The sequence below is a fragment of the Topomyia yanbarensis genome, chromosome 3, assembly GCF_030247195.1.
Source record: "Topomyia yanbarensis strain Yona2022 chromosome 3, ASM3024719v1, whole genome shotgun sequence".
NCBI classification, from domain to species: domain Eukaryota; kingdom Metazoa; phylum Arthropoda; class Insecta; order Diptera; family Culicidae; genus Topomyia; species Topomyia yanbarensis.
Window position 1 is genome coordinate 299,086,102 of NC_080672.1, and position 15,683 is coordinate 299,101,784.

At 38.6% G+C, this 15,683-nt stretch overlaps 1 protein-coding gene across 7 annotated transcripts in view; it reads left to right on the forward strand.

Annotated features, from left to right (window-relative positions):
• The window catches only part of LOC131688868 (PDZ and LIM domain protein Zasp-like), a 218,001-nt gene that overhangs the window by 35,852 nt on the left and 166,466 nt on the right, over nucleotides 1-15,683 (forward strand). The window lies entirely within an intron of this gene.

Here is a 15,683-nt window from a genome sequence, read left to right on the forward strand (position 1 = left end):
TTTCCAATTAAAATATATTTCGCGAAATTTTGTTAGAGTTAGAGTCCAAGTTAGAAATTATAGACAGCGAACTAACTTTTCACCTTTCAAGAATTTGAGAAATTATACTGACAATGCTGTATGGAAGCTTAATAATTTCATGCTTTTAAACCTCGTTGCAGGGAAAAATAAAATATTTCTCCATATTCCTACAGTATTTTTGATTCTATTAATTGGTTTCCACCCACTGACTGGTGTGATCTCTGCGAACACACTAGTTACTTCACGTTTTTAATTCAAGCGCGATAATATCGCACTATAGTAGACCGCAAAAAGATGAGATCAGATGCTGCATTGTCGCAAAAAATGGACAAAAAAGAAATGTCATTTAACATGTTTATTTTTCTTTTGCTAGTCGAAGTAGGCGAAACTTTCAATATTTCGTATTTCGCACCAAATTGGACTATAACACAAGTGTGCACTTTTCTACAAAGTGTGATAAAAGTGCACGTTCACGTCGGATCGCTTGGGATTCCTCAGTCCGCTTATTTACCACAAACCAACGAATAGGTGCACCAAACACTTCTAAGCGATCCGACGAGAATGTGCACTTTTATCACACTATGAAAAAAGGTGAACACTTGTGTGATAGTCCTGCATTTGGTGTGAAATGCGCAATAAATTACAATATATCTAATAGCATTTTAGTTTATACTTGGCTCTACAACGGTGTAGAGCAAAAATGACATTGATTACCCGTAAGTTTGAATGAATGTGGCACCGACTACTCCTGTGTAGTTCATTGTTACATATGAAAATGACGAATTATTTACCAATGGATGGACTATTATTTCAAACCATTTTTATTAATAGTAACTATTTTCAGTAGATTGGAAATTAATTAATTTATTAAAACAATTTTGAATGAGCCTAATTTAAATAATTGAAACGTATACTAAGTCTTTTTTTTACGCGAATTTTTCAAATAACGCGTTTTTTACGTGCACGTATCCCCAGCGTAAAAACATCTGAGTGTACATTGAAGCTTACACATCAAAGTGAGGGATTCCACGAAAAAGTGGCTGACCATAAAATATGACCATCGCCGATTCGAACAAACTTTTGCAGTTGGGTTTATAAATCTCCATGATTTCCTCTGGCAATTGGAATATTTTGACACAAGAGCAATTTTTCAAAAGAGCGTATACCTCTTTTTGCATGCAACATTTTCGAAAAAATGTTCGTTTACCGTCTTTTATACAACAAAACAATCTGATAAAGAGTTACTGGGAATGAAAACTTCTACATGAAAAAAATATGCGCTGAAAAAAAGGCTGTGGTATTTTCCATAAAAACAAAAATTTATGCTAAAAATTAAATTACAGGAAAACCCATTTTTTAAGTTTCTTACTTTTGTTTTTCTTACAATAATTTTAAACTTGTTTTTAAATTTCATATAAATTGACAGACAAAACTATAATTTTACTATGAAATATGATTCTAAATATCATCATATATCAAAATAAATTTAACCAAAATGTTACAAAACCAGCTTGGTTTCGAGACCATTGAAATTTTGTTCCAACAAAACACTTAGTTATTCGCGTTTCTCCATCGCGAGCTCTCAATAATAAAATACTCATCATTTCAAACATGAAATAGGGCTTTTTCACTATTATTACCCAAAAAATAACTATTTCTTATTGAATATGATTTTAAAAGCCATTTCAAATCAAAATGATAATTATAAACAAATCGAAAATGTAATAGTTTTCGAGACATTTTAAATTTTGCTCCAACGAGAACATTTATTTAGTTTTATTAGTTGATGGCGAAACGCGAACATCCTATTAAAAAGTCGCAATAAAACAAAACAATCGTTTTAATTGAAATAAAATTCGAAAAATTTTGAAAACCGCAAATTTTTTAAATTTTAAATTGTTGTAGGTACAGGTTTAGATTTGAAATGGAATTTAGAATCATATTAAATAAGAAAATAGTATTTCCGACTGCAAATAGTATGATTTAAAAAATGTGCTTGAAGTTGTTGTTAGGAAAACTTTGTTTGTGATAGCTTCCAAATACCCTAGAAAAAATTCTGCTTTCGTGTTTATAATGACCAAAATTTGATTGTTGATAGTTCACTTCACTTAAAAGCGTTTTGTATGAAATCATATTTTATGTTTAAATTATAATTCTGTTGGTCAATTTGTATGAAATTTAAAAATATGTTTAAAGCTATTGCTCAAACTTTTTTATCAATAGTTTCTTTAAAATGCAATTACATTTAGAACGTTTAGTTTTTTAAAGATTTTTCTTGACAAGGGATAAAAAATTATAAAAGGTTTTCTGTATAAAATGCTGCAATCGAAAACTATTTTTTTGAAAATTCTGTATGTAAAAACATTTACGCCCTTTTAAAAAAATTCTCTTGAGTTAAAATATTCAAAGAGTGTTTTATTGCGGGGAGGAAGCTTATCAAGATACTTTTAAGAGGCTCAGAAATATTTTAAGGGGTAAAAATATGGTTCACAATATCAGAGATATTCATTAAGCCTTCGCTGATCTCCTGCTCTGGTTGAGATATGGAGACATTTGGGGTTTTCGATGTCCCAGGATATACTGGGAAGTCTTTTTCTGAGGTAAGATTTCTGAAAACAGGAGCTGCTTGCTTTGATTTGCAACAGTACTTTTTCGAGATATTATTTTTGGAGGGCCTTGAAAGGACACCGTCTGGCCTATACGACGAAGCTTTGATGAGAAAATATTTGTCTCCTTTTTCTATTGTTTCTGGACGCAACAGAAGATGTTCCTTCCTGGGGTTCATCAGAGTCGCATTCGTGAGTACACAAGTTAGTGTAGATATTTGTAGAGACCGGCAGCGTAGCATTTCTGCAAAAGATCGCTTAAAGCGTATCTAAAGGGAACGTTTCAATTTCTCCTCGCACTGCTTGTACGCGGGAAATATCAAAAGATTGTGTGGATTTCCCCGCAGTAGAGGCACTTTTTAACATCCATTCCATATGAATCCTCCACATAATTCCCACCGCAATTCCCTCAACGAGCCTTATTGATACAATGGGAAGCTGTGTGTTCCAGTTGTTTGTGATTGGTATAGTTCATGAGTAGGTGATTAGGTAGGGTAGAAGGTCGCTCGAAGGTGGCTGATGCTGATTGCAATCGTTTGCAATCCAGTATCTTCACTGGCTGAGGCATGAGGGTCTTTAAAACAGCCAATTTCAGGAGATCCGCGGCAATTTAAACTCAAAACAGATACAACCCCGTCAATTTCAACCCGATTTACTGGTACATATACTCTGTAGTTCTACGTAGAAGGCCCGTAACCAGTAATATCATTTGCCTACTTTTAGCTATTTGCCACCATCCGAAGCCTATGAGGGCGATTTCGATATTTCTGTCGCGGTCGAATATCTTTCCGTCAGAACTAGAGAAATCGTCAACAGATTTATTTATTTTTTGTTTGATCCGCAAAAAGATTTCGAACGGTTGCGGAGGTTGATACAATTTTAGTCGAAGAGCCAATTTTATTTCGTTATCCATCTCATCTCTGAGGCGTAACGCTGTCAGAAGTTATTTTCACAGGAGCGTTTTTCGAATAATGGAAAATGTAATATAAAAGCGGTATTTAAGTTGTAAATGTAACGGCATCCAGGCGGTTTATAAGAAAAGAAATACGGCCTGTTCACTGCTTTGCTTGCCGAATAATGGTTAGCGCGCACACACAAAAGAAGAAAAAAATCCGAAACCTCGAACAGACAAAAAACGCGCAAGATAACTTTGAAAACGGATTAGTACTATTCTTAATTGCGTGGACTGGGACGATCGACTTATCGGTTGGAGTCGCCGAATGAATACCTGTCAGCATTCTTACAAGTTTATGCGATCATAAAAATAACAGCTACAACTAAACGAGTACCATGTTGCTCTTATTACCGATTGTTGAACAGATAGAATCAAAGCAAAACTCCTACCCAGCAGAACTGGTCATCTGAAACCATACACTACAGGTCGATGAATAATTTAGGTGAACTGTCAACAATTCAAAAAAGACTAACTAAATTTTGTTACTAGTATGAAGCAATATCGAACGGTTACAAATATATTTCCCGCAGTTAAATACATATTTGAATTGAGAGGAAGATGCAATGTTTTCAAAATACCGTGTAATAATTGCAAGGCTTGCTGTGTGGGTATGACATCGAACCAACTAAAACGAGAAAATCAAACCATCGATCGGATGTGAAGAAGTTGTTAGCGCTATGCAATGCTGGTTTTAAAACAAATGGGGAGGCAAGTGTCTAGACTGAAAGAAAAAAACGGTACGCTTAGACCACTACGCAGAGAAAGACTACGACTTTGATTTCAATCGAGTGGAAATATTGGACAGAAAACAACCGAGAACGTCAGATGCAAAGCATCCTGATGCTTAAAATATCCCAAAAACTTAAAATCGAAATAGAAACTCAGTTACAGTTACCAACAATCACTAGAGACATACGGGGTCGTGCATAAATAATTTATCTTCTAGGAGGGTAGTGAGGTGTGGGGAGAAAATCTGATGTTGTGACGAAAGTTGGTTTTAATCCAGGAAGTGACAGTTGCCAAAATGTGTTGATATTAGAAAACAATTTAATGTTTTCACATTCTCTAATCTCAAGACAACCGGGAAGTAAACTGAGAATATTGAAAATGAAGAATCAATGTTTTGTCCAACGTCTCAAAACTGTTCAGTACTCGTCGACCTGGCAAGTTTTTGATGATCATATGCTGTTTGGAACCAGTCTACGGTGGGAAGAATTCTACTTTCGATGAACAGCGCTCTGGGTATATATTCTGCGGTTAAAGCGTCTTTGGCCATTGGGTAGCATTATTTCGATAACTTCGGATTTTAACTAGATATATAGTAACTGATCTATTTCAGTTCTATCTTTTAAGGTTCAAGCAAAAAAAAATCTTCTGCTGTTAGTTTTGGTATTTTTCACATAAACTATTAGACGGGTACAAAAATATACCATTTTCGGTAAGCCGTTCGATCGCAAGGTGAAGCCTTATGCCAAATATGAACTTTGTTGCATTTTTCCAAGCACAACTGCAGTATTCTAGTAAGTGCACTGACTGGACACTGCAAACTCAATTATCACATCTCTACTATTCAGCGCGCTGAGTATTATTCAAGTGATCTTTGTGAATCCGATTACGGAACATCATATAATTTAATATGCAACTGCCTTGTAGCAATGCAATTACGTATCCGGATTTTTGGTTCTCCACACATAGATGAACCTATGTACAGAGAGCTGAAACTGAAGGATATGTTATTGTTTTCTAACCCAGTGTGGTATAGAGCTATAGTTTTAGCTGTAATTGAATGACAATATCTCTTCGGGGGTGTTGTCATTCTGTTATCTCATATCCCTTCGGGGGTGTTGATAGATTCGCTCACTGCTTAAGTAAAAATACTTTATCCCTCCGGGGGTTAGAAGTATAATTCCTGCTATTGTAGCACCTGCAGATCGTTTAGCCTCTCTCCGAAGGTGCACAATGCTTGCTCTATTTTAATTGTGCTGTGTCGTTATTTTCCTTATCCCTAACCTTACCACTTCCCTAATCCTTCCTATCAGAGAAATGGTGAATAAACGATTCTTGACAAGGCACAAATCTCCGATCAACATGGAGAATGTGCCATTTGAGCCAGACGCTACTGATTCCTGATTCATATAGCCCCATAGAAAAAAGTCTAGAAGTGTGATATCGTACGATCTAGGTGACCGATTGACAGATCCACGGCGAGAAATCAGACGTTCGCCGAAAACTCCGAGTTATGGAATTTGCATTTCGAGTTCGTCTCATCAGAATCCGATACTTAACTTAGTGACAGGACTAAGCTAATGCCGGATTGACACTAGCTCCAAAAATGGAGACACGATTTGTGTTGCTGAGCAGTCAAGCCCTGGTCAAGCGGGTTGTCCCGCAAGCTAGTGTCAATCCGGCGCTAGCATAGTCCTCCCAAGTAACAATTGAAATTTTATAGCACGCTACCAGTGCAATCTAAGTTTTATGAGTGACTATAAAACCACCATAAAACCTTAATTGGTACTAGGGCTGTCACTAAGTTAGTGTCGGATTTTGATGAGACGAACTCGAAACGTAAATTCCATAACTAATTTATTTATAGGTTTTATGCTCTTCATGTGCAAAGATGGTTTTAAAAAATGTTCTCTCTAATAGAGAAAAAATAGTTTTGGTAACTTTGTGTTGTTCAATTTTTCCGATTGTTAACCAAAACGACTATTTAAGAAATGCCATGAAACGAATACACCGAACTACAAAATAAACTTATTTTGACCACACAATATGACCATCGTCGATTCGAACGAAACTTTGAAGTTGTGTTCAATGCAATATTTTGACACAAGAGCAATTTTTGAAAAGGGCGTAAACATTTCTACGTGCATTAATTTCAAATTGAATTGTGTTGTTAAAACAAAATTTAAAATATATCGACAACCACCACGTTTCAGAAAATGTATGTTAAGATCATTTTGATTGAAAATCGCGTTAAGAATCATATTCAAAAAGAAAATTGTGTTTTTGACTGCAAATAGCATGAATTATAAAAATATGTCAAAAGTTGTTGCTAGGAATTTTTTTACTGAAAGCTTCTCCATGATCCAAATACACTTAAAAAGTTTCTTTTACGTCTTTAAAACGATAAACATTTCATTTTTGACATTTTATGATAGGGTAACGCGAATAACTTTTAGAAAGGGCATAATCACACGAATTAACTGTTTTTGTTGGAACAAAATTTCAAATATCTCGAAAAATATCACAGTTTGGAAGATTTTTGTTAAATGTATTTTGATTTAAAATGATACTTAGAATTATATTCTGTAATAAAATTACAGTTTTGTATGTCAATTAGTATGAAATTTAAAAACATGTAAAACAGTCTATTTTCAACCATCAAAGGCATTGGTCACGATACTCAGTGTGCTCCTGCTTCTGTCCGAGCCAGTGCAAAGCGAACGAAAAAAAAAGGTTACTTGTGTGCATTGTCTGAAGAACAAAGGATACCGTTATTTTTATTCTTGCGTGATCTATCAAGATGACTGAGTCTCATCAACAAAACGTGATCATTGGACCTAACACAGTGGCCAGCATTTACTTCTGGTCTTTTCGCATAAGACCAAGTATTTGTGATGTGAAACATCTGCTGACAGTGAAAATGAAGCTTCGGTTTTCGGAAGTCACCTTCATACATCTTGAGCATGTCAGGCATGCGGCGCTAATAACCTTCACCAAATTCGCCCAGGCGAAAATATTCATTTCGCAGAACAATTTAAAACACGTGCTTGTTTGTGACAACGCTGAAATCAAGATTCCTATATATATGGATAATGGAAATATTGAACATAAATTACATGATTTATCTCCACTTACTTGCAAATTGGCAAGTAAAAGATTCATGTCCCAGGTATTTCAAATGGTGTCTTTGTGGTGAGAAAAGCAGTACAAAACAGAAGGGGGTGATATCATTACACAGCGAACTCTTTATACATATCAAGGACAAACTAAAGTTCTGTGGACAAACGGAAAATAGTTTTTATTTTTACATCTTGTAAATATATAAAAGACCCATGGCTCCTCTAAACTAACGCATTGAACCGTGTCAAATAAATGAATTAAAAAACTCATGTAAAAAGTTTTTGTTAGAAAAACTTTTTTACCGATAAGTTCTCCATCATACAATCGCATTCAAAATGTTTCCTTTCTCTTATAGTTTTTGTTGACAAAATATAAAAAAATAGAAAAATTGGTTTTTTCGCAATTAAAATCTTCAAACAAATGTTTGTTTTTGTGAAAAATGACAACATTTTTTCTGTATATATTCTTTTTTGTACATAAATATTTATTACCTGAAAATAGTTCTCAGAAACTTTTGAGGAATAAAATACAGTAATCGAACAAAAAAATTTTTGAAATTAATGCACGTAGAAATGTTTACGCCCTTTTGAAATAATACTTCTGGGTCGAAATAATCTTACTGATTGTGGAAAATGTTTAGTCTTCCATGCCGGTGAAACGTGTAAAGTTTCATAAGAATCTAAGATGGTCGGTCACGATTATAAATATTTTCGGACGGATCTTCGTGGAATTCCTCATAATGCGTAACAAGGTCGATTCGTTACAATTTTTTTTTATTCATTTCGTTTATTTGATAGGCACAAATGCGTTAGCTTGGCGGTGCCGAATTCTTTTGTTTTTACATTTTGAATATTTTAAAACTAGGAGGTTACAATGTTGAAATATTTTTTTTATAAAAGAGAAAAAAATTACAGCTATCTTAAGACTAGAAAAAAAAAAATTCTATATATAAGAGAGGGGGCAAAAGATTTTTTTTTATGAAAAATTTTAAAACAAGGAATTCAATAGTAATAGTTTTTTAGGAAATATTTACAGTTATCTTAAAACTAACAATATAGTTTGGTACACAAAAGGGGGAACAAATATTTATGAATAATTTCACAGATGTTTTAAAACTAGGGATACAATTCTATTTACAAGATGGGGGACAATAGTTTTAACAAAGAGTAGAAATTACAACTATCTTAAAACTAGGAATACGGAATACAAATTTGATTTTTTATCGGATACTTATGCTTGGTCATTTCCAAAATCGGTGTAGAAGTAGTTGTATCAAGGACAGGGGAGAGAAGGCGTAGATGGTGACCGGTGGAGAAGAGCAAAACTTGCAACTTTCGGGCAAAGGGAGATCAGCGAAACAAATTTGCGCCTCAGTCTAGTAGGTCGGATTGGCGGATGGTATTCTTCGGACCCGCGGGGAATCCTTCAAAGGGAATCCTTCGGACCTCGAGTCGCTCTCGCTTCAGATTCCGTAGTGATAAGGGCGACGGCGGTTACATAGTGGCAGTCTGAAGCTTATCGGTTCCACACGGCAAGAGGAAACTTCTAAAAACGAGAAATAAAAAGAGGGGCTAAATTGGGATATTTATCGTTTTTATGAAAGTATAAATAAGGGACATATAGGGGAAATCACGATTTGCCAGCATATCTCGGACTGGGACATTGGGTGGTCTACCTCGGGCCCGAAGGGAATCCTTTAACTGAGACCGGGCGTCCAAATACCCGGCGCATACCCAGACAACGTGCTCGATGTCATGATAGCCCTCGTCACAAGCGCACAGACTACTCTCCGCAAACCCAATACGCCGCAAATGTGCATCTAAGGTGTAGTGGTTGGACATAAGTCGGGACATTACACGAATAAAATCCCGACCCACATCCATCCCCCCGAACCAAGGCTTCGTTGATACCTTTGGGATAATCGAATGTAGCCATCGTCCAAGTTCCCCATTGCTCCACGAGGTTTGCCAACTGTTGAGCGTCCTCTGACGACAAATACTAAAAAATTCATTGAAGCAGATTGGTCTTTCGTATATGTCACCATTTAATGCGCCCACCTTTGCTAATGAGTCGGCCTTTTCATTGCCCGGGATAGAACAATGAGAGGGGACCCAAACAAAGGTAATCTGATAAGATTTTTCAGATAACGTACACAAGGACTCCTGTATCTTCCCCAGAAAATACGGGAATTGCTTTTTAGGCTTCACCGCACGAAGAGCCTCGATAGAGCTGAGGCTGTCCGAAATGATGAAGTAGTGATCTGTGGGCAGAGTGTCGATGATCCCAAGGGTGTACTGAATTGCAGCTAACTCTGCGACGTAAACTGAAGCAGGATCATTGAGCTTGAATGAAGCGGTGATAGTATTGTTGAAGATACCGAAGCCAGTGGACCTATCGAGATTTGATCCGTCAGTGTAGAACATTTTGTCACAGTCGACTTCTCGGAATTTATTATAAAATATATTGGGGATCACTTGAGGGCGTATATGGTCCGGGATTCCACGAATCTCTTCCTTCATGGATGTGTCGAAGAATACAGTAGAATCAGAAGTATCTAGGAAACGAACACGGTTGGGAGTATACGTAGAAGGATTAATGCTCTGTGCCATGTAGTCGAAGTACAAGGACATAAATCGGGTTTGAGAATTAAGCTCGACGAGCCTCTCGAAGTTTTCAATCACCAACGGGTTCAGAATGTCGCATCGGATGAGCAATCGATATGAGAGTTCCCAAAATCGATTTTTTAGCGGAAGAACGCCCGCCAGCACTTCGAGACTCATCGTATGGGTCGAATGCATGCAACCCAAGGCAATGCGCAAGCAACGATACTGGATTCTCTCCAGTTTGATGAAGTGTATGTTCGCAGCGGAGCGGAAACAGAAACACCCGTACTCCATCACCGACAATATCGTTGTTTTGTACAACCTGATCAGGTCTCCTGGGTGAGCACCCCACCATGTTCCAGTTATTGTTCGGAGAAAATTGATCCTTTGTTGGCATTTCTGTTTCAGATACCTAATGTGACATCCCCAGGTACCTTTAGAGTCGAACCAGACCCCGAGATATTTAAATGTGAAAACCTGGTTGATCGTTGCACCCATTAATAGGAGCTGGAGTTGCGCCGGCTCACGCTTCCTAGAAAAAACAACCAACTCAGTTTTCTCCGTAGAGAACTCAATACCCAGCTGAAGAGCCCAAGCAGACAAATTGTCCAAGGTATTTTGTAATGGTCCTTGCAAGTCGGCAGCTTTGGGCCCTGTAACAGAGACCACCCCGTCGTCTGCAAGTTGCCTTAGCGTGCATGAATTGGCAAGACAATCGTCAATGTCATTCACGTAAAAATTGTAGAGCAGGGGACTTAGACATGAGCCCTGGGGAAGACCCATGTAGCTAAATCGCGATGTTGTTAAATCGCCATGCGAAAAGTGCATGTGCTTTTCAGACAACAGGTTTAGCAAAAAGTTATTTAAAATTGGTGAAAGACCATGCTGGTGCAGCTTCTCTGACAGAATGTTGATAGAAACTGAGTCAAAAGCCCCCTTAATATCCAAGAAGACTGATGCCATCTGCTCTTTGTTAGCATAGGCCATTTGGATTTCTGTAGAAAGCAACGCAAGGCAATCGTTCGTCCCTTTGCCTTTGCGGAAGCCAAATTGTGTATCTGACAGTAAGCCATTTGCTTCAACCCAATTGTCGAGGCGAAACAAGATCATTTTCTCGAACAACTTCCGAATACATGACAGCATTGCAATCGGCCGATACGAGTTGTGGTCGGAGGCTGGTTTTCCTGGTTTTTGAATGGCGATGACCTTCACTTGCCTCCAGTCATGAGGGACAATGTTACCCTCAAGAAACTTGTTAAATAAATTCAACAAGCGCCTTTTTGCAGTGTCAGGCAGATTCTTCAGCAAGTTGAATTTGATTCTGTCTAACCCTGGGGCGTTATTGTTGCATGACAAGAGAGCAAGTGAAAACTCCACCATCGAAAACGGTGTTTCGTTCGCGGTATCGCGAGGAGACGCGGCGCGGCACGTTTTCTGTACCGGGACAGAGTCCGGACAGATCTTTTTGGCGAAAGCGAATATCCAACGGTTTGAATATTCCACGTTCTCGTTGGTACTATTACGGTTACGCATACGTCGAGCCGTACCCCAAAGAGTGCTCATCGCTGTTTCTCTCGTTAACCCGTCGACGAACCGGCGCCAATAACTGCGTTTTTTGGCTTTCATTAAACTCTTCATTCGCCTTTCTAGCGACGCGTACTGTTGATAGCTAGCGGGTAACCCGTCTTCCCGGAAGGCCTTATATGTAGTGGACTTCTCCGCGTACAGCTCTGAGCACTCTTTATCCCACCACAGTGTGGGAGACCGTCCATGGGTATTCGCGCTGGGTACTGGTTTAGTCTGAGCTTGATTCGCACTGTCGAGAATCAAGCCAGCCAAAAACCTGTACTCTTCCTCCGGAGGAAGTTCTTGAGTGGATTCGATTTTAACGGATATCGCGGTCGCGTAACTCTTCCAATCAATGTTCCGTGTGAGGTCATACGAGGCATTGATTGTTTTCGATGGTCTTGAACCGTTAGCAATTGAAATCACGATAGCCAAATGATCGCTACCGTGGGGATCAGGGATCACCTTCCACATGCAATCTAACTGTAGCGATGTCGAGCAAAGCGATAAATCCAACGCGCTTGCGCGTGCTGGTGGTGTAGGAATCCGCGTCATTTCTCCCGTGTTTAAGATGGTCATGTTGAAATTGTCGCAAAGATCTTGGATTAATGTTGATCTATTATCATCATGAAGACAACCCCATACCGTACCGTGCGAGTTAAAGTCTCCCAGAACTTGACAAGCGACAATTTCAATGCCTGGTGTCGAAGGGAGGTTAATTCGGTTGAAAGAATAGCACTTTTTGATCCCCAAAAGTACTCCTCCATAGGGGTTTTCTCGATCCAGACGAATTATATTAAAGTCGTGGAAGTTGAGATTTATATCGGAAGTTAACCAAGTTTCACATAATGCGAAAGCATCACATTTTAAACTATTTAGTAAAAATTTAAAGGAATCGATTTTCGGGAGGATACTTCTGCTGTTCCACTGTAGAACAGTGATCGAATCGGTGACCTCGTTCGATGACTTAGCCATCGAAGGATACGATCGCTGCAAGGAGGGGCCATTTAGTAGTCAACTGCTTCAAAAATGTTTGCACTATAGGGAGAAAACGTATCAGAAGGCTTTTAAGAGGATCAGTAACATTGAAAGCTGTGAAAATTAAGTCCACTATGTCAGAAAATTTCATTAGTCCGTTACTGGACTGAGTATCTGTTTGAAAAACGGGGACACTTGGGGTTTTTGGTGTCCCTGGAAGTGGTGGGTACTCCTTGTTAGAATTAATATTTCCAAGTCCTGGAGCAAATTGCTTCGGCTTTCGTGCATCACTTCCGTTGGATTTATTGGTTGTAGATGGCGCACTCTGAGTGGACGACACCTTGGCACCCTTACGAGGCAATGTAGGGGAGGCTAGATTTCTCCTCTTCCTGGATTCCCCTGGGTTAACCAATGATGTTCCCTCTTGTGGGTCGTCAGATTCTTGCTCAACGCCAGCCAAAAGAGCAAAGGAATTTTCGGAAGGGACAGATGGCGAAGCATTCTTTAGCATTTCTGCATAAGAGTGCCTCGAGCGATCCTTAAGGGAGCGCTTAATTTTATCCCCGCGCTGCTTGTACACCGGGCATGACTTAAGAGCATGCGGAGGGCCCCCGCAGTAAATACACTTCTCAGTTTCTCCACCGCAAGCGTCATCCTCATGCTCTCCCTCGCATTTGCCGCACCGTTTTTTATTGCCACAATAAGTGGCTGTGTGGCCCAGTTGCTTGCAATTGCTGCAGTTCATTACCCGCGGTACAAACAGGCGAACGGGTAAGCGAACCCTATCCAGGAGGACATAGTTGGGAAGAGCAGACCCGGAGAAAGTCACCCGAATCGAGTCTGACGGAGAATAAGTTGTCTTATCATTTTCTGTTTTTGCGGAATACAATTGCTTGCATTCCAGAATCTTCACCTTTTGAAGTGAAGGGTCCTTAAAGCAGCCAACCCCGTACTTCAACAGGTCTTCGCACTTTAGACCCGGTTCGGCGACTATTCCATCGATCTCCACTGCCCTACAAGGCACATACACTCTGAATTGTTTCGTAAAACGCTCGCTGCGAGCAATCTGGTTTGCCTGATCGAGGTCATTTACTATAACGCGTATCTTATTAGCTCGAACACGTGTTATCTGAGCTACGGCCGGGTAGTTAGCAGTCAGCTCCCGTGATATTTCTAGAATATTGGGCGATTTCGTGTTGGGCCGGAAATACACCACCCAGGGTCCATTTGAACTGGCTGGGTATGTTTTAATACGGGGAGGACTGGGGGAATCAGGGGAGGGAGTAATATCGGGTTTATCCGGTAAATCCATGGGAATATCATTCCCATCCAATGTTCCTTCGCCCTCGGCCATTTAGGCACGAGGATAGCACGTGGTGTAAACGAGAGATGAAACTTGTATTCAGGGGAAAGGGAAAAATAGACCGATCGGGGAAAGGGAAACGAAAGAAAGAAAAATAATACTTAGCTTATATAGCGGCGTGTCCGGCAATTCTGGTATTCACTTCACCAGCCTGGGCACCGGCGAACAAAGACTGCCTCAAACAATAGTTGACCTTCACTGACAATATATATTCTTGTTCACTTTATGCACAGCACCAGAAAACGAACTGCTTCGATCGAGAGCTCGGAGAGTTATGACGTTACAATTTTGATCGAATCAAGATGCGGAATGCTATCCCAGATTGTTTACTCAGAGCACTAGAGGTTCTGTTAATCGAAAGTAGCATTCTGCCCCACTATGCTTCGCGCATGCTGCGGAAAATTCGAAACATTTCACTAAATTAGAAACTAGAAACTCAACAATTTTAATTCAGTCCAATTGATACACTGATGGAATATATTCGTAAATCGCTGCGAATTAGATTCCTACAGACAATTTTCATAAAATATACGAATTTTTTCGTACATATCATAAATAATTCGTAGTTCAATTGAAACACTTATTTTTTATTACGAGTTTTTCGTGAAAACCACGAAACGACTTTCGTTGGCTTATTACGAAACGGCTTCATTAGGCAAACGAATTGTTCACTGCTATATACGAAAGACTTCGTAATATTTCGTATTATTTAGAATATAGGTCAATAATTGTTGATCATCACGGCGATCTCGGTCTGACTATTAAGTAACCGTATGCGTGTCCTCCGGTTTCAGGAAGATTTTCTGAACCTCTTTTGCTTCCAGTTGATCCATAATCCGGAGCAGTACGGATCCAGTTGAGCCATCGCAAACTGCTCGTTGGTTTTGTATGAAAAGGTTTGACTTTTTCTCTGCTGGAGCAATGTAAAAATAATATGCTAATACGAAAACTTTTCTAAGATGAACGAAATGACCGTTTATTAAAATAAACGAAACATTTCGTTTCATTCCAGAAAAATATTGCCGTTTTCAACAATAACATTCGTGCAATGTACACTAAATATGTAAAATTTACGAAAGCTTTCGTTCATCAAGCGGCCATTACTTCACACCACAAACATTCTAGTCCTCTATATAGGCGAGCAGGTTGAAATAAAATCGATTTTGCCAGATCGATCCTTTTAGTTTAAAAAATCGTTGTTGTCATAAATCGATCCTAAAAGATCGATTGAAAAAAAAATATTCCAACGAATACGAAAACTTTTCTAAAACGAACGAAAAGAATTCGTGTTACCAACGAAATCTTTCTTAATATACATAAACGAAACTATTCGCTTCATTCACGAAAAATAATGTCGCTATCAACGATAACATTCGTTCAATGTACACTAAATAAGTAGCATTTACGAAAACTTTCGTTCATCAAACGACTATTTCTTCATACCACAATAAAATCGATTTGGCCAGATCGATTTTTTTAAATAAAAAAAAACGGTGTTGTCAAATTTCGATCCCAAAGATCGAATGACAAAAATAATATGCTAATAAATACGATAACTTTTCTAAGATAAACGGAATGAATTCGTGCGACCAACGAAATCGTTCGTAATATACACACACGTTTATTAAAATAAACAAAACATTTCGTTTCATTCACGAAAAATAATGTCGATATCAACAATGACACTCGTGCAGTGTACTGCCCATAATCGCAAGTCAGTCCCATGTAGATAGGGAATCCCATAT